Genomic DNA, 21240 nt, shown 5'->3' with positions numbered 1-21240 from the left:
TTTCTGAAAACTATGTTTGGGATAGCTGACGAGGACATCAGGGGGACGAACGACATGGTGACAGCGGTGAAACAATGGGAAAAGGAGACAAGGTAGCAAGTGAGTGGGGGCACGTTGAAGGCAAATTTAGGGAAGAATGTTTTAAACAATACTCAGTTATTACGCCATCTGACTGGTGAAGTAATGAGTTATATGGGAACTGTGGAAGAAACAGTGAACCAGAACGCAAAGCTGTTACAAGCCAAAGTCGAGATATTGGATACGGAAGTAGGAGTAACGAAATGGTTGTAGTTCTTGGAAAACTGTATGTGGGAAGCACAAAGAGAACTATCAGAACTAAGAGAAGCCATGCAGCAGGCTTCTTGAGTACAGCGTGTGGTATGTTTATTGCCACCAGATCAGTACCCATAAGAGCTACAGGAAGTGCAAATAGAATTAAAGTTGAATTGAAGTAGGTCATGGAGCCTTTCTATGGAAACTTGCGCTCCCATTTCAACCTAGCTGCGATGGATGTGAGGACTGATGGATCGAAGATTACATTCCAGTCTTCTTCCCACCAATGATAAAGCAGGCAAAGTATCAATGTTATACAGTCCACGTGTGTCCTATCACGAGGGGCAAATGATTCACCTCGGACAACGACGTCCAGCTGTACATGCAGAACTGGTTAACACTGCAGTCCCAGGAATTTTATGAGACAGCCATTCACCGCCTTGTGTCACAGTGGGACAAGTGTCTCAACAACCAGGGTCAATGCTTCTGACATACAGGTATTGGTTTCTGCAATTATGCCTCCGGCACGTTTCTTTTTGAACGCCCCTTATAGTTTCAAATGGTTCAAATGGCTCTGAGCACTATGGGACTTAACAGCTACGGTCATCAGTCCCCTAGAACTTAGAACTACTTAAACCTAACTAACCTAAGGACATCACACAACACCCAGCCATCACGAGGCAGAGAAAATCCCTGACCCCGCCGGGAATCGAACCCGGGAACCCGGGCGTGGGAAGCGAGAACGCCCCTTATAGATTATGAATATCTTTGACGAACGAAACATATTTGAGCTGAATAAGTTTAGTGTTTCACTCATATGATCAAAACAATAGTGCGCTATTTGGTGTGATTTTCTTTGTATTTCTCAAATCATTGAGGTATAAAAAGAAAATACTTCGGTAAGTAACAGCTGTTAATTACTAAAAACACGTTGGGTTACAGGAATCAACTGAAACTGCAACAAAACGAGAAATTTATTTTCGCTTGACTTGTTAACCTTTCTCTCGTTTTCCGAGAATCGTCATCAGTGGCGAATTTTGAGTAACACCTTCATCTCTCTTCTTCCCGTGCTAAAATTCACTTTTTTTTACCAAAACATGTGGAGTTTACACAACGTAACCGCACTTTCACACTAAAGCAGTTGCAATTATGACAGAATCCTGAAACAGTGGTATACAGGGTGATTCAAAAAGAATACCACAACTTTAAAAATGTGTATTTAATGAAAGAAACATAATATAACCTTCTGTTATACATCATTACAAAGAGTATTTAAAAAGTTTTTTTTCACTCAAAAACAAGTTCAGAGATGTTCAATATGGCCCCCTCCAGACACACGAGCAATATCAACCCGATACTCCAACTCGTTCCACACTCTCTGTAGCATATCAGGCGTAACTGTTTGGATATCTGCTGTTATTTCTCGTTTCAAATCATCAATGGTGGCTGGGAGAGGTGGCCGAAACACCATATCCTTAACATACCCCCATAAGAAAAAATCGCAGGGGGTAAGATCAGGGCTTCTTGGAGGCCAGTGATGAAGTGCTCTGTCACGGGCCGCCTGGCGGCCGATCAATCGCCTCGGGTGGTTGACGTTCAGGTTTCATAACTAACCTTTTTCGTAGGACTCTCCATACAGTTGATTGTGGAATTTGCAGCTCTCTGCTAGCTCTGCGAGTCGATTTTCCTGGGCTGCGAACAAATGCTTGCTGGATGCGTGCTACATTTTCATCACTCGTTCTCGGCCGTCCAGAACTTTTCCCTTTGCACAAACACCCATTCTCTGTAAACTGTTTATACCAACGTTTAATACACCACCTATCAGGAGGTTTAACACCATACTTCGTTCGAAATGCACGCTGAACAACTGTCGTCGATTCACTTCTGCTGTACTCAATAACACAAAAAGCTTTCTGTTGAGCGGTCGCCACCTTAGCATCAACTGACGCTGACGCCTAGTCAACAGCGCCTCAAGCGAACAAATGTACAACTAAATGAAACTTTATAGCTCCCTTAATTCGCTGACAGATAGTGCTTAGCTCTGTCTTTTGTCGTTGCAGAGTTTTAAATTCCTAAAGTTGTGGTATTCTTTTTGAATCACCCTGTATTAATGAGGAACTGAGGACAGATCAGGTCAGTAGGCTACGAAAAAAAAATCCTCCATATAAAATGAACTCGTAATTTCTTGATTTCCCTTGTTGCACAGCCACACTAATTCCCATTCCATCAGCTATCGATGAGTCTTAAAAGATAATTACACTATTCCACTGAAAAAATCTGCAGTTACTCATATATTGCAGTAGATAAGGTAGCTCTACATGTTAATCGTATGAAAAACATACTCTCATTTTTGCGTTCTATCATTTGTAAAAAATTTTATTCGATATTTCAAACCGTTTAGCAGATATGAGGGATGATCTCATGAATATTTCATACTCGCGCGTGCACGATCAGAAGTGGATGTGCTATATATGCTCCATTTCTTCGATATTGGAGCCACATATTGATCTCCTCCCAAGTTTGAAGAAAAATTCAATATGTTAGCTAAAGTTTATACTCAGTAATATGTCGTCTAATGTGCACCAATCGTAAATTCACAGCCATCCCTTTTTTTGCAGTGCACACAATTCGAATTTCGTTCTGTGATGTATATAATCGTTATATATTACAATAATTACGAATTTTAACGAAAAGATAGGCAGTTCATCATGAAGCTGATATATGAGGCTACAAGTAACCAAAGAATCTAACTTTTTCCTCGAATAATTTCTGTAAAAACGGTTGAGAAATATTTGAAGGGTAGCTTGTTTCTGTACGCACCCTGACGGTTTATAGTGACTGATCGCTAAAATTGTCCTCGGAAATCGGGAGCCTTTCCATCTATTTGTGTGCTGTCTGCTACATTAAGTTAACCTGATAATCAACTGGAACTCCCTGCGCCAAGTGTCTATCATCTGCAGGCCTTCATGCATTTCACTACAGTGTTTACGGCACTGCAACTTTCCAGCTTACTATAGTCTTCTCAGTGAACAGACTAACGGATCTTTAGACTTTATCTGTCTGAACACCGATATGGTCCTACAATACACCGAGTTGACAAAAGTTATGGGGTACATCCGAATACAATGTCGGATCTCTTGCCCAACGTAGTGTAGCAACACGACGTGATATGGACTCAAGAAGTCGTTGTAAGTTCCCTGCAGAAATACTCAACTCTGCTAGCCGTCCATAATTGTGAAAGCGTTGAGGATATAGGATTTTTAGGATTTTGTGGACGAACTGACGTTTCGATTATGTCACATAAATGTTCGATGGGATTCGTGCCGGGCGATCTGGGTGCCAAATCATTCGCTCAAATTGTCCAGAATGTTCTTCAAACCAATCGCGAACAATTGTGGCCTGTTGGAATGACATCGTTGTTTGGGAAGATGAAGTCCATCAATAGCTGCAAATGGTCTACAAATAGCCGAACATAAACATTTCCAATCAATAATCGGTTCAGTTGGACCAGAGGACACAGTCCAATCCATGACCGAGCGAGGTGGCGCAGTGACTAGCACACTGGACTCGCATTCGGGAGGACTACGGTTCAATACCGCGTCCGGCCATCCTGATTTAGGTTTTCCATAATTTCCCCAAAATCGCTTCGGACAAATTCCGGGACAGTTCCTTTGAAAGGGCTCGGTCGACTTGCTTCCCCGTCCTTCCCTAATCCGATGAGAGCGATGACCTCGCTTTCTGGTCTCCTCCCCCAAACATTCCAACCCCCGAACCCAACCCGATCCATGTAAACACAGTCCGCAAAATTACGGAACCTTCACCAGGCTGCAAAGTGCCTTGTTGACAACTTCGTGGTGCCTGCGCCACGCTTGAATCCTACCATTAACTCTTACCAACTGAAATCGTGACTCATCCGACCAGGCGATTGTTTTCCGATAATTTAACGTCACGGGGCCTTGCAGGCGATGTCGTGCTGTTAGCAAGGGCAGTCGCGTCGGTCCTCTGTTGCCATAGCCCATTAACGACAAATTTCACAGTATCCGCGCACCTGGCTGAAAATGACTTACAAGCTCGTGGCAGCCTCCGTCGGTAATGCTAGAATTCAGTATGGTGTTGGCCCACCCTTAGCCTTGAAGACAGCTTCCACTCTCGCAGGTATACGTTCAGTCAGGTGGTGGAAGGTTTCTTGGGGAATGCCACCCCATTCTTCACGGAGTGCTGCACTGAGGAGAGGTATCGATGTTGGTCGGTGAGGCCTGGCACGAAGTCGGGGTTCCAAAACATCCCAAAGATGTTCTATCGGATTCAGGTCAGGACTCTGTGCATGCCAGTCCATTACAGAGATGTTAAGGTCGTGTAACCACTCCGCCACAGGTCGTACATTAAGAACAGGTGCTCGATTGTGTAGAAAGATGCAATCGCCATCTCCGAACGGCTCTTCAACAGTGGGAAGCAATAAGGTGCTTGAAACATCAATCTAGGTCTGTGCTGTAATAGTTCCACACAAAAAAACAAGGGGTGCAAGCCCCCTCCAGGAAAAAGACGACCACACCATAACACCACCGCCTTCGAATTTTACTGTTGACACTACACATGGTGGGAGATGACTTTCAGCAGGCATACGTCATAGCCACACCCTGCCATCGGATCGCCACGTTGTGTACCGTGATTCATTACTCGACACAACGTTTTTCCACTTTTCAATCGTCCAATGTTTACGCTGGTTACACCAAGCGAGACGTCGTTTGGCATTTACCGGCGTGATGTTTGGCTTATGAGCAGCCGCTCGACCATGAAATCCAAGTTTTCTCTTCTCCCGGCTAACTGCCATAGTACTTGCAGTGGATCCTGATACAGTTTGGAATTCCTGGGTGATTATGGATAGATGTCTGTCTATTACACATTACGACCCTCTTCAACTGCCGGCGGTCTCTGTCAGTCAACGGACGAGGCCGTTCTGTACGCTTTTGTGCTGTACGTGTCCCTTCGCGTTTCCATTTCACTATCACATTGGAAACAGTAGCCTTCGGGATGTTAAGGAATGCGGAAATATCGCGTATAGACGTATGCCACAAGTGACACCCAATCACCTGAGCACGTTCGAAGTCCGTGAGTTCCGTGGAGCGCCTTATTCTGCTCTGTCACGATGTCTAAAAACTACTGAGGTCGCCGATATGGAATACATGGCAGCAGGTGGCAGCAAAATCCACCTAACATGAGAAACGTATGTTTGTGGGGGTGTCCGGACACTTTTGATCACATAGTGTGCGTCTCACATTGATACCTGCGGTTATTTCACGCAGTGTTGCTTGTCTGTTAGCACTGATACCTCTAGGCAAACGCCGCTGCTCTCGGTCGTTAAGTGAATGCCCTCGGCCACTGCTTTGTCCGTGGTGAGAGGTAATGCCCTAAATTTGGTATTCTCAGCACACTCTTGATACTATGGTTCTCGGAATATTAAATTCCCTAACGATTTCCTGAATGGACTGTCCCATGCGTCTAGTTCCAGCTACCACTCCGCGCTGAATGTCAGTTTCCGCCGTGCGGTCATAATCACGCCTTAAATCTTTTCACATAAATTACCTGAGTACAAACGACAGCTCCGCCAGTCCACTGCCATTTTATTCCTCGTGTAAGTGACAATACCGCCATCTGTATTAGTGTGCATCGCTAACCCATGACTTTTGTCGCCTCAGTGTACATAATCTCGAAATTTGTTCACTAACAAGGGAACCTCCCCATCGCACCCCCCTCAGATTTAGTTATAAGTTGGCACAGTGGATAGGCCTTGAAAAACCGAACACAGATCAATCAAGACAACAGGAAGAAGTTGTGTGGAACTATGAAAAAATAAGCAAAATATACAAACTGAGTAGTCCATGCGCAAGATATGCAATATTAAGGTGCATATAAGCTAAGGAGCGCCGTGGTCCTGTGGTTAGCGTGAGCAGCTGCGGAACGAGAGGTCCTTGGTTCAAGTCTTCCCTCGAGTGTAAGGTTAATTTTTTTTATTTTCAGTTTATGTGACAAACTCTTATGTTTTCATCACTTTTTTGGGAGTGATTATCACATCCACAAGGAAACCTAAATCGGGCAAGGCAGAAGAATCTTTTACCCTTTCGCCAAGTGTACAAGTTAGGTGGGCCGACAACATATTCCTGTCATGTGACGCACATGCTGTCACCAGTGTCGTATAGAATATATCAGACGTGTTTTTTCCTGTGGAGGAATCGGTTGATCTATGAACTTGCTATCAAATGTTTTCGGTTCCCATTGGAGAGGCACGTCCTTTCGTCTACTAATCGCACGGTTTTGCGGTGCGGTCGCAAAACGCAGACACTAAACTTATTTCAGTGAACAGAGACGTCAACGAACGAACGGACAGATTATAACTTTGGGAAAATAAAGCATGCAAACTTTTCGCTCGAGGGAGGATTTGAACCAAGGACTTCTCGTTCCACAGCTGCTCGCGCTAACCACGGGACTACGGCGCACCTAGGCTCACATTGTCCTTGATATTGCCTATCTTGCGCATGGACTAATCAGATTGTATATTTTGCTTATTTTTTCATAGTTCCATACAACTTCTTCCTGTTTTCTCGATTGATCTGTGTTCAGTTTTTCAAGGCCTATCCACTGTGTCAACTTACAACTAAATCTGAGAGGGGTGCGATGGGGAGGTTCCCTTGTAAGTAGCCCGCATCTCGTGGTCGTGCGGTAGCGTTCTCGCTTCCCACGCCCGGGTTCCCGGGTTCGATTCCCGGCGGGGTCAGGGATTTTCTCTGCCTCGTGATGGCTGGGTGTTGTGTGCTGTCCTTAGGTTAGTTAGGTTTAAGTAGTTCTAAGTTCTAGGGGACTGATGACCATAGATGTTAAGTCCCATAGTGCTCAGAGCCATTTGAACTCTTGTAAGTGACAGTGCGAAACTCCATCGACATCACGTCTGGGATTCATCTCCTATCCATGTCTACTCGCAATATGCTCAGCACTGCACCTGTACTGATGGTGCTGCAGTTTCAGTCCAAATTTTCCTCAAAGAGGGGACTGTTCACTGCTTAGCTAGATGCAAAACACATCTGCCTGTTGTTCTGAAACACGGGTTCATTGCCAGCGTATTAGGACAAAGATGTACGCCGCTATACCCGTAACGCTCTGTGTTACAGAGCGAGCGGCTGATGCGCTCGGCCTTCGGCGGAGACTGGCCGGATGGCGACGTCCGCTGCTGGCGCCTGGTGCACATGCTCTGCCTCAGCACCTCGAGGGCCCTCAGCCTCAAGATCTGCGGAATCTACACGCTCTCCAGGATGACTCTGCTCCAGGTGCGTATCAACCAGGTTCACTCAACGACGTTACGAGCGCAGGAGGTAGGTCAGTAATTGTACTGCAGCGACTGCTCCATGCTTGTCCCATAAAGTACGCAAAGCTTACTAACATGATAAAGATATTATTAAATGTTTTAGATGTCCGCCCCCGGTAGCTGAGTTGTCGCCGGCACGGTAGCTCAGCGTGTTCGGTCAGAGGGTTGCGTGCCCTCTGTAATAAAAAAAACTGAGTTAGTCGATCAACAACGAACTTCAATGGATGTCTTACGACGTCCGCCCCGAGCAGATGCAACGAACGAAAGCGAACAAAAAAAAAAAAATCGACACGGTAGCTCAGCGTGTTCGGTCAGAGGGCTAGCTGCCCTCTGAAATAAAAAAAACTGAGTTAATCGATCAACAACGAACTTACAAGGATGTCTTACGACGTCCGCCCCGAGCAGATGCAACGAACAAAAGCGAACAGAATGAGATATGACACAAAAAAAGTGGCCAGCGCGACGGATTGTCAATCCTAAGTGCCCGAGTTCGATTCCCGGCCGAGTCCGACATTTTCTCCGCTCAGGGACTGGGTGTTGTGTTGTCCTAATCATCATCATGCACATGCTCTGCCTCAGCACCTCGAGGGCCCTCAGCCTCAAGATCTGCGGAATCTACGCGCAAGTCGCGGAAGTGGCGTCAAATCGAAAGACTTGCACCAGGTGAGCGGTCTGCCCGACGGGAGGCCATCGTCACACGTCATTTCATTTCATTTCAATGTTTTATCGTCACACGTCATTTCATTTCATTTCAATGTTTTAGATTTTTTGACATAGCAACCTACCAGAATTATGTTTTTTATTCCAGTCTTTGATCACAATATAAAGTCCATCGACCATGTCCGGTTTCAGTCAGTAATGACCATCTTCAGATCTACACTAGAAAAAATATACAACTAGTGGTCAGTCTCTCGAGATAATACAGTATTTCCTATCACGATATACTCTGATACAAAATGGGAATGTACGGATAAAATAAGGAAAAATGTGCCTGTTCTACACCATGTCCAAATGCGGTAAAGCCGTAATGGCATCGTCAAAGCATGTAAATACACTCAGCAAAGCACAGCCACGTAGAACTAAAATATGGTGTAAAATAGGCCACATCGTCCACACAGTCATTTTGCGACTGGCGTTACTGTACAAAACATACTGAAGTGCAGTAGTTACCAGAAATATGTTTTCCTATATGCTTTATAGATGTCGCTACTCTGTGCTTACATGTATTCTTCATTTACGTAAGAACTGTTGAAGTGTCAGGATTGGCGAGCAAGGGAAAGCAGTGGGCACCGGTTGAGGTGAATAGGTTAAACATTTTATAAGGGCATGGTGATTTAACGCAGTAAAAAGGCAGGCCTATAGAGCCGCCAATACTGAATGGTCTGCTGCCCAAGAGAGGAGGAGAGCATATAGTCGGGTCGGAAGCTGCCAGCGGAGGAGAGCGGACGGCGTGCCCGCTCCCGGCGGCTGGCCGCGGCTCCTCCCCCACGTGACCAGCTCCAATCCTCCCTACTGGACAGCCAAAATGTAGACGTGCAGTTCAGTAGCGTTACCTCGCCAGCGACACGTGCGTTTAGCAGCTGATGGTTCAACACGTGAGCTTCAAAGTGCTTCCGTTCGATTTAATGCAATGTGATATACACGCTGAAGCTAGCCGCCAGCCAGAAGGCACTGACGGACACCAAGTGAAAAATAAAAAATCAGATTTTTATAATATTAAATCCATTTAGTAATGGCCCTCACTGTACACCCTTCTTCCCTCCGCTGGAGTGAAGCATGTGGGGGTGGGGTGGGGGGGGAGTGGGGAGGGTACAAATTGACACTTACTATGGGGCTCCTGCGCTGGACAGCGTTACATAATTTTCACAATACATTTTTGATTTTTTTAAAATTTTCGTTGAAAGAATGAGAATAATTTGGTAATGAGATATTGTGTTACAAAATTTGGACGACAGCGGATGGTGCGGCGGTGGTGCGAGGTGCTGCGAATGGCGGCGTGAGGTGTGGCGATCAGCTGTTGGCGCTTGCAGCGGCGCGCTGTGGCGCACTGCAACTTCGCCGGAGCGTATAAGTGGGGGGTTCCGGAAGGGGCGATGCACAGATCACAAGGGGGGAAGGGGGCTAACATTTTTGCATCACTTCACTCGCACACAGTAATTCATTTTGTTGCTTATATCTAAAGGAGGACCATGCCTTTTCTTTTTGGAGGTATTTCATTTATTTACTATTTCTTTTCTATCTACATGGCACTCAGACCATGGCTATTTTCTAGTGGGCTACTACAGCATGGGGAACAAGAAACATTCCTGCTCGCATTACAAAATTTCAAGGACAGCAGGAAGAGGCTACCGTAGTCGCGCAAAAAGTCCTTTTCTAAAGGCTACCCATAGCGATAAACCAAATAGAATAATTACTAAAGGGGTACATACTATGATGAAAATACAGTAGGTAAAATAAATATAGCAGACTTTTAAATATTGATAATTACTATAGAAAACAAGTGTAATAAAATAAAAGATGAATACAGTAACACATAAAATTATTTAAAGGAAATGTATAAAGGTAATAGGTTTTGACACTTTTTAGGTGAGAGTATTTATATGTTTTAATGACGCCACTACAGCTTTATCACATGAGGACATGGTGTAGAACAGGTACGTTTTACCTTATTTTATCTGTACATTCCCAGTTTGCATCAAAGTATATCGTGATAGGAAATACTGTATCGTTTCGAAAGATATATTGCCCACTAGTTGTATATTTTTTATTATCTAACTCTGAAGATGGTTATTACTGACTGAAACAGGTCATCGTCGAAGGACTTTGTACTGTGATCAATCAATAAAAAACATTTGACAGTACGTGGATCATTGTTTGTATTCGCGACTATGTCGCAGATTCTGCTACCAGAATTAAGTGTAAAATCGAAATATAAAAAGCGCTGCATCTGTACTAGATGTAGCGTCTTTCCAAATATATTTTAGGCGGTTGAAAAGTCAACTGAAATCCTACAGACCGGAGCTACGTACACTCCTGGAAATTGAAATAAGAACACCGTGAATTCATTGTCCCAGGAAGGGGAAACTTTATTGACACATTCCTGGGGTCAGATACATCACATGATCACACTGACAGAACCACAGGCACATAGACACAGGCAACAGAGCATGCACAATGTCGGCACTAGTACAGTGTATATCCACCTTTCGCAGCAATGCAGGCTGCTATTCTCCCATGGAGACGATCGTAGAGATGCTGGATGTAGTCCTGTGGAACGGCTTGCCATGCCATTTCCACCTGGCGCCTCAGTTAGACCAGCGTTCGTGCTGGACGTGCAGACCGCGTGAGACGACGCTTCATCCAGTCCCAAACATGCTCAATGGGGGACAGATCCAGAGATCTTGCTGGCCAGGGTAGTTGACTTACACCTTCTCGAGCACGTTGGGTGGCACGGGATACATGCGGACGTGCATTGTCCTGTTGGAACAGCAAGTTCCCTTGCCGGTCTAGGAATGGTAGAACGATGGGTTCGATGACGGTTTGGATGTACCGTGCACTATTCAGTGTCCCCTCGACGATCACCAGTGGTGTACGGCCAGTGTAGGAGATCGCTCCCCACACCATGATGCCGGGTGTTGGCCCTGTGTGCCTCGGTCGTATGCAGTCCTGATTGTGGCGCTCACCTGCACGGCGCCAAACACGCATACGACCATCATTGGCACCAAGGCAGAAGCGACTCTCATCGCTGAAGACGACACGTCTCCATTCGTCCCTCCATTCACGCCTGTCGCGACACCACTGGAGGCGGGCTGCACGATGTTGGGGCGTGAGCGGAAGACGGCCTAACGGTGTGCGGGACCGTAGCCCAGCTTCATGGAGACGGTTGCGAATGGTCCTCGCCGATACCCCAGGAGCAACAGTGTCCCTAATTTGCTGGGAAGTGGCGGTGCGGTCCCCTACGGCACTGCGTAGGATCCTACGGTCTTGGCGTGCATCCGTGCGTCGCTGCGGTCCGGTCCCAGGTCGACGGGCACGTGCACCTTCCGCCGACCACTGGCGACAACATCGATGTACTGTGGAGACCTCACGCCCCACGTGTTGAGCAATTCGGCGGTACGTCCACCCGGCCTCCCGCATGCCCACTATACGCCCTCGCTCAAAGTCCGTCAACTGCACATACGGTTCACGTCCACGCTGTCGCGGCATGCTACCAGTGTTAAAGACTGCGATGGAGCTCCGTATGCCACGGCAAACTGGCTGACACTGACGGCGGCGGTGCACAAATGCTGCGCAGCTAGCGCCATTCGACGGCCAACACCGCGGTTCCTGGTGTGTCCGCTGTGCCGTGCGTGTGATCATTGCTTGTACAGCCCTCTCGCAGTGTCCGGAGCAAGTATGGTGGGTCTGACACACCGGTGTCAATGTGTTCTTTTTTCCATTTCCAGGAGTGTAAAAAGCGCTGCATCTGTACTAGATGTAGCGTCTTTCCAAATATATTTTAGGCGGTTGAAAAGTCAACTGAAATCCTACAGACCGGAGCTACGTATATTACCGGCCGTACAGCACAAGGCGGCGTGCTGATAATTGCTGCTATTTGTCATTCGCCCCAGTGAATGGAAATTGGCTCCAGTTTGGACACCAATCGAAGCGAGAGAGCGAAAAAACTAAGAGATCGTCTGGGTGCCCAGACAAGTGACACTGCGAATGAAATTACTCTGCATCAAGGGCGGCAAACGACCGACTCCTGCGGTGGCCAGGAACCAACGATACCTCAAACTATCTTCGCCACGCATCCAGAGAGCGACCGTTCCGCTGCAGCAGAACTCAGCCAGTCGTGGTATTAAGAAAGCTTTCGCCAGTTATGGCCTTACGACAAAGTCGTCTAGACACCTATTAGCACATTCCGTCAACCTAGATGCCAATAGCACCCCTTCCCGCCAATTACCGACGGTGACTGCAAACGTGTGCTGACGTAACAGTCGAGGAGCCTGTCAGGACTTTGCACGGGAAACTCTCCAGCGACGGCCGCCCCCGTTAGCTGAGTGGTCAGCGTGGCGGAATGCCACGCCAAGGGGCTCGGGATAAATTCCCGGCTGGGGCAGGAGATTTTCTCCGCTCAGGGACTGGGTGTTGTCTTGTTCTAATCATCATTTCATCCCCATCTCCGACGCGCAAGTCGCCCAATGTGGCGTCGAAGGCAAGAAGTGCTTGCCCTCGGCGGCCGAACCTCCCCGAATGGGGGACTCCCGGCCCACAATGCCGTACGCTCATTTCCGTTTTTTCCAGCTACGATCGCCAGCGGAGTATGGTTATTGGAGTGTTATGTGTGGCTCCATTCTGTTGGCTATCTCGTGGCGCTCGGAGACCATTGCTCCGAAGCGTTCCAAACAATAGCACAGCCGTAGCGCCGAGCTGGTGCGTTCCTGCCCCAAAAATGAGGCTTACGCAAGAAAACTGACTCCAGCCATTTAAAAAATAGCATGCGGCCATCTCTCTGGCCCCTGAGACCCGACTTCAAAGAGAAAGCTGGCAGCCACATGATGCGACTACGTCCACAATTCTGAGTGGCCGGATGTTTCCCCTGCCTCCTGACCGTTTGCTGCTATTTTGAGTGGCTGGACGTCTCTCTGTCTAAAAGTTCCACTCGACTCCGACATTAAATGAACAGTCATGTACATTCCGACACATGGCATCTGATTACCTACCTTGCACTCCGTCTTCCGGCCACAAATGGCCCATCGGGACCATCCAACCGCCGTTTCGTCCTTATCTGTGGATGCAGATAGGAGGGCCGTGTGGTCAGCACACCGCTCTCCCGGTGGTTGTGAAGGTTTTCTTTGACTGGAACCGCTATTATTCCGTTGAGTAGCTCCTCAATTGTCGTCACGAGGCTGAGTGCACCACGAAAAATGGCAACAGCGCATGGCGGCCCGGATGGTCACCCATCCAAATTCCGTCCACGCCCGACAGCGCTTAACTTCGGTGAGCTGACGGGAACAGGTGTATCCACTGTGGCAAGGCCGTTTCCGATTACATTTCTTGCATGACATTAATTTGAGTGTATGCAAGTTCATATTTTAGAAATGTAAGGTAGGCTGGTTTGATGGCCCTTAAGTGTATGAAGAGGCAAGAGGGCCTCCTGTCTTACAGCTTCTTTGTGTGGGCATTCTGGTAGCGTCTTGCGAGATGGACGGTGCTGCTCGTGCTCTCGTGCTGCTGCCGCTAACGCCAGATTCCGTGCCGCACTTAGTTGGTATCCTTCGTCTCTGTTCACAATATTGTCATGAACTTTTATTTGGATGGGTTCCGTTATGATGCTGTCCCAATAGCCGGTTGCTCGGTGAAGTGCATTGGTGTTCTAGAAGTCGAATGTGTGGTCTTCCTTGACGCTACACTCTACTATCGCTGATTCTTCTGTCTGTCCCAGTTGCACATACCTGTTGTGCTCTTCGCAGCGATTGGAAATGCAGCGCTACATTTGCCCAATATACTGTTGACCACATTCGGAGGTGGTGCTATATACTTCCAGTACGTTTATGTCGAGTGGAGTTTTCGCAGAGTCAAACCTCTCTTTCGTCTTAGGCCGCCAGTGGTAGATGGTTTTTATGTTGGATAGCAATTTCAGCTGGGAGCAGTTCCGGGTACTTGAGGCAAGCGAATCTCTTGTCGTCTGCTTGCTCTTCTCAGTTTCGAGTATCTTGTCCAAGTAATCTGTAATTGACACTACCAATTTTTGCGGAAAACTTCCTTCAGGTGTTGTAGTTCGTGCATCAGGCATTCTTTATCGTAGATGGTGTGCACCCTATGTACCAAGGTGGTCAGAACTATCGGCCATTTAAAAAATTGTTGAAGGAGAAACAGCTGTAAAGAAGTACTAACATTAATAATTCAGTAAGTCCTACTATTTCACCCTGTGATAATGTATTTTGATGAGGAGACTATTTTTAATTATCTCAAAGATTTCATCCACTGGGTTGGTCTAAAGACTGGTAATATGAAAAGTAGCAACTCTAGCTCCATATGGAATGGTAATTTGTCTCATGGCTCAGCTATCTCATAACAATTTAACCCAATAGCATTTATGAAAACTTTAATGCGTTTGTAGCAGTGTAATTCATTCTTTAGAAATTAAGTGTGAGCTGGGGTGTTAATTGCATTAACAACTGCTCTTACTGCTACATTTTCTTTGTGTATTTTAAACTGGGCACTTAGTATTGGTGTCAACAGACTCATTATTTTCAGAGAGCTATTTTTCATATGCATCAAGCAAAAAATTAAAATTTTTATTCCTGTTTGGAATCTATTGCTATGAGCGGACTCCATCTCTTTCTACTCCCGTCTGTCTCTCTCCTGTGGGCTTCCTACAGGTGTCGCTGTATTCCCCATATATATCGCCATTTGTTTCTGTTTTCCCACACTTACTCATCATCATCTAATCTTTCTCTTTTTCTTAGGGACGTCTTTATCCGATCTAACCAGGCCAACTTCTTTTTTCCTTTTCTTCTTCCCGGAACATGGTACATTAAGATCTTCTTTGGCCATCCGTCATCTGTCATTTGGATTACACATCCATACAAGGCAAGCTGCAATTCTTCTATAAGATATGCCTCCTTGAATCTGAGTCATTTACTTGTGTTTCTTACGTGGTCTCGTCAAGGTATTGTACTAGATCCTACGAGTCCACTTCCACAAATGTTAGTTTTTTTCCAGTAATCTTCAAGCACTTATATCCGTAAGTTGTTTTAGGCTCTACAATACTGCTATAGAGCGCCTTCTTTACTTTGTAATTTATCTTAGATGACTACAACAGAAGTTTGCCTTCTGCATTACTGGTTTCCCATTATCTGCTGGTTGCTGTATTTCTCAACTATTTCTTCTGTCTTCAGATAGGATGCTACCCAAATATTTACACTTTTTACATGTTTTCATTCACTCGCCAACAGATAATATTCTACCTACATTTCTCTACTGCACAGGCATTCCGCTTTATGAAAATTTACTTTCATTCCACGCTAATCAAATTATTCTAATAATTTTCTTAGTATAAAGCAGCATCCCCTTCTCTACCCATCCCTATGTGATCATGCGTGAAGAACGAGGTGTACATACATGAATCCGTTGTTGCCTGAATACCCATGCCTGCACATTTCCTACTCCACAAGTCTAAGACATTCTGGGTGTATATTTTCAAAAAATATAGCAGACAAACAGTGTTCCTGCTTTAACCTTTCTATAATTTTTAAAGACTGTGAGGAAATTTTATTTCTTACTTTGATTACATAGTCTACGAACTTGTATAGGTTCTATACAGGGTGTTACAAAAAGGTACGGCCAAACTTGCAGGAAACATTCCTCACACACAAATAAAGAAAAGATGTTAAGTGGATATGTGTCCAGAAACGCTTAATTTCCATGTTAGAGCTCATTTTAGTTTCGTCAGTATGTACTGTACTTCCTCGATTCACCGCCAGTTGGCCCAATTGAAGGAAGGTAATGTTGACTTCGGTGCTTGTGTTGACATACGACTCATTGCTCTACAGTACTATCATCAAGCATATCAGTATGTAGCATCAACAGGTTAGTGTTCATCACGAACGTGGTTTTGCAGTCAGTACAATGTTTACAAATGCGGAGTTGGCAGATGCCCATTTGATGTATGGATTAGCACGGGGCAATAGCCGTGGCGCGGTACGTTTGTATCGAGACAGATTTCCAGAACGAAGGTGTCCCGACAGGAAGACGTTCGAAGCAATTGATCGGCGTCTTAGGGAGCACGGAACATTCCAGCCTATGACTCGCGACCTGGGAAGACCTAGAACGACGAGGACACCTGCAATGGACGAGGCAATTCTTCGTGCAGTTGACGATAATCCTAATGTCAGCGTCAGAGAAGTTGCTGCTGTACAAGTTAACGTTGACCACGTCACTGTATTGAGAGTGCTACGGGAGAACCAGTTGTTTCCGTACCATGTACAGCGTGTGCAGGCACTATCGGCAGCTGATTGGCCTCCACGGGTACACTTCTGCGAATGGTTCATCCAACAATGTGTCAATCCTCATTTCAGTGCAAATGTTCTCTTTACGGATGAGGCTTCATTCCAACGTGATCAGATTGTAAATTTTCACAATCAACACGTGTGGGCTGACGAGAATCCGCACGCAATTGTTCAATCACGTCATCAACACAGATTTTCTGTGAACGTTTGGGCAGGCATTGTTGGTGACGTCTTGACTGGGCCCCATGTTTTTCCACCTACGGGATACTCTACCTGTGCTGCTAGAACATGTGCCTTTACAAGTACGACACAACATGTGGCTCATGCACGATGGAGCTCCTGCACGTTTCAGTCGAAGTGTTCGTACGCTTGTCAACAACAGATTCGGTGACCGATGGATTGGTAGAGGTGGACCAATTCCATGGCCTCCACGCTCTCCTGACCTCAACCCTTTTGACTTTCATTTATGGGGGCATTTGAAAGCTCATGTCTACACAACCCCGGTACCAAATGTAGAGACTCTTGGTGCTCGTATTGTGGACGGCTGTGATACAATACGCCATTCTCCAGGGCTGCATCAGCGCATCAGGGATTTCATGCGACGTAGGGTGGATGCACGTATCCTCGCTAACGAAAGACATTTTGAACATTTCCTGTAACAAAGTGATTGAAGTCGCGCTAGTACGTTCTGTTGCTGTGTGTTTCCATTCCATGATTAATGTGATTTGAAGAGAAGTAATAAAATGAGCTCTAACATGGAAAGTAAGCGATTCCGGACGCATGTCCATGTAACATATTTTCTTTCTTTGTGTGTGAGGAATGTTTCCTGAAAGTTTGGCCGTACCTTTTTGTAACACCCTGTATATTTCTGTCACAGGTCTTTTCAAGACCTTTCCCCCTTAGGACTTCAAACACTTTCTTCAACAGCACTGCGTCAATACATTCTCGAGATCTATGGCTATTCAGATTACTTTCCAATCTCTTTGCCATTAGTTGCCTAAAAGTAAAAACGTTGTCATTACAGGATCTTATCTTCTGGAATCCCCTTTGCTCTTCAAAGTATTTCAGCATCCCCTCTGTTGTATTTTTTAGGACCTGACTATACAACCTACCAATCTAGTTTGTATCACTGATTCTACAATAATTTCAGCTTACATTCTTACAACCTTTCTTATTAACAGGACTTAGAGATGCCAAATTCCATTTCTTGGACATTTCTTCTCCCTCTAGCATGCAAGCATTAAACAACTTACTGAAACATTCCCATAACACACTGAGCACATACTACGCGAATTCTATTGCTATGTTTTCTGGTCCAGGAGATTTTTCGTTTTTAATTTATTTCACATGTATTCCTCCTTATACTGTAGTTACTTGTACTATATTTTCCAAAAATAATTCATGCAGTACTGCATCAATATACCTGGTTCTCTCCACCGTGAGCAGTGACTTGAAATTATTTACCATTCAATAAGTTCAATAACTGTTATATTTGTTCTTTATTACACGTTTCTTCTTAAATTATTCATTATTTTACAGGCTTCTGCTATCTTTCTAATCCCATGGTTCTATCTACCTCTTCACATATCTTTTCCCACATCTCGTTTATCCTACGAATAAATTGTTTTTAAACCTCCCTGTTTATTTCTATATACTTTTTTCTGTCCTCCAGGTGTATCGTCCTCGGTCGATTGTTATATATTTCTACTTCACTTCTACCTTTACCAATGTCCACTGCTCTGAGATTTATTTTCTTTCTTCGCTTTGTTGAACCAGCGCCGTCTAGGCTGCCTCATGAACACATCTTTTAAACTGTTCACATTTTTCTTCAACATTTACACCGCCATCAAAGTTTGCAGCTTAATGGCTAGTTTCAGTTTATAATGATATTTTGGACTTTCATCTATGAGAGAACTAATTTTGTATTTAACAGGATTGAAAATTTTAATAGGAGCTATCTTCCTGACTTACCCTTACCTCAATGGTGGGGACACAATCTTTCCTCCACACAGGAAGCCCCATTCTGGGCCTCTCCATACCCTTACATGGTTTAGCCTAAATCTAGAATGTATCTCTTGTGTGATGTAATCTATAACTCTTCTCAGATCTTTTGAATGACTGACATGTGTATTCATATCTCCATTTATGGAGAAGAAAACATTTAAAAGTTTCAAATCATCCAAAAACGGTGTTATTGTGAACGAAATAGTTGATGGTATTTGAAATATATTCCATTTAACAATCAGTGACGAACATTTCCCTTTACTTGCTTTGGTTATTAGAGAATTGAGGAACAATTTACGTTAATGCTACTGCATATTACATGTTCCTACTTAACAAGTCCTTTGGTAGTAATAGCAATGGAGATGATTTTATTAGCTTTGTCTACTAACTTAACTTGTTCACCTTAATTGTGCCAGTCGCTAATTTACTGTGAATAATAAATGATTTGGCATGATTTTTGTTAATTTACTAAGGAGACAATGTTCAGATCCTTAATTAGCGTTATAATTTCTGTTTTTGAAAAAGCTGTATTACTTCTTTTGACTACGCCGTTTGGATGACCATCATCATAATGGGAAGTTTTTATATCTTTCTTTCTGGTAATTATTAACAGCCTATTTAGCGTCTTGTTGTGCCTTTCAGTGATGATATTCTGTTGTTTCTGTATATAGGATCTATTTACAAGCATAAATGAAATCAAACTATAGAGGAGTCGCTAATTTACATTCTTACAATTATTGTCCTTAATACAGTTTAAGGTTCAAAAATCCTCTTTACTATAGAGATGTCTAATATCGTTCTTAACCAAGTTAATTTCACAGTTACGTATGCCACATTGAGTCGAATACTAATATTTACTTTTATATCGTTTGGATTAACATTCTGCAATAGGCGTAACTTGCGTTTGTTAAATCTAATATATGAAGAAATAGATAAAAGATTAACTTGCACACTGTTGTAGTTAAAGGTCTCTTTTCATGCCTGCCCAGGAAGCGGATTAATTTTTTGTAATAGCGATGCTGATTTCTCAACTGTAGTATCAATTTTGAATAAAATGTCAGCATCAGTTGAACTTTCAGTTTTATAAAATGCATAGTGTAACTGGTGCTGGCATTTTGTTCAAATTCAGTACTATGGTTGAGGAACCTGCATCAGTATGCTCCATATGCTGGACAAGAAATTAACTATCTCTTTCCCTGACATGAAGTTACTGAAACAGAACCAGCGTTATCTCATGTTCACAGCATATCACTATATTAAACTCTTCCACACATCCCACCATCCACAACAAAGCAGCATATGGCCAGTGTTAAACAGAGTCGACAAATTTACACTTATACATACAGATCACCAACTATAAAAGGAAACCATGAATGCATATCAAGAAACGATGGGTATACCGCTTCATTTGTTAATACAATACCACAATAGATAATAAATAAGCTAAATAACCAAACGCTAATTGAACTCTCAGCTGGGAGTACTATAGGAGTTAAACATGTAAAAATTAAAAATGCTATATCTTGGTGTAGCGTCCAAGAAATTAGCTAGGTTCTCAACAAAAAAAAAATGTAAAAATTAGCTTCATCACTAGCAATAACCCAAGCTGGGAGCTTATTCACAACATAAAATCGACAGGTACAGATCTTAAAGACATCTGGCATCTACAAAATTATCCACAGCCAATGTAATAAATATTAAAAATATTGGCAGAAGTAAAGCTGTGAGTACCGGGCGTGAGTCGTGCTTCGGTAGCTCAGTTGGTAGAGCACTTGCGCGCGAAAGGCAAAGGCCCCGAGTTCGAGTCTCGGTCGGGCACACAGTTTTAATCTGCCAGGAAGTTTCATATCAGCGCACACTCCGCTGCAGAGTGAAAATCTCATTCTCTAATAAATATTATTTTGGAGAATATGCCATATATCTCAGAATTCCGTTCAAAAACATGTAGACTGCTACAGACTAGAAAAATGTAAGAAATTATCACTAACAACACTTGGAAATCAAAGAAAGATGAAAATTTTGCAAAACGTGGTAAAAGAAAGAAAATGGGTGTAATGGAAGCAATGGAAACAGTCGTCCATAATGCAAAAGGTGGACATAGTAGGACCTATGTTTAATGTGACAATTGTCCATAAAATTCAAAATCCTTTAGAAGCCTTAAGCCAGTTCAAATGTAGTGGATTGACGATGTGCCTGTGTGAAACAAATGATTACACAACAAACATTTTTCTTCAAATTATTCCTTTCTTCATTCTTTCATGTCAGTCGCATATCACACGAGCAATCGCGCGCGCGCATGCACACACACACACACACACACACACACACACAGCTTCTAAATTTTTGTTTGTGACAACGTTCTCGCAGAAAGAAATTAAAGACAGTTCCAATCCACTGGGGTTCTGGGAGATTATCAAGCTAATTTAGCAACTGGATATCTCCTCCAGCGTTCATAATTGAAAATCCCTCCCTATTCCCCAGTCATAGCTATTACTTGCTGTAAAAAAACGTGTTTTACAGTTTTTGAGCCTTCTCTCTTGTGAACGTAAGGTGAAAAAACTCCAAATTTTATTCGACATGAAACGTGTACTGTAAAAATTCGTCCATATA

At 44.1% G+C, this 21240-nt stretch overlaps 1 protein-coding gene across 1 annotated transcript in view; it reads left to right on the top strand.

Moving 5' to 3' along the window:
- The window catches only part of LOC126204270 (uncharacterized), a 242123-nt gene that overhangs the window by 62243 nt on the left and 158640 nt on the right, over positions 1-21240 (top strand). The window lies entirely within an intron of this gene.

Source organism: Schistocerca nitens, chromosome 9 (genome assembly GCF_023898315.1).
Source record: "Schistocerca nitens isolate TAMUIC-IGC-003100 chromosome 9, iqSchNite1.1, whole genome shotgun sequence".
Classification (NCBI taxonomy): Eukaryota; Metazoa; Arthropoda; class Insecta; order Orthoptera; family Acrididae; genus Schistocerca; species Schistocerca nitens.
This window is presented reverse-complemented; position numbering and strand designations above follow the sequence as displayed.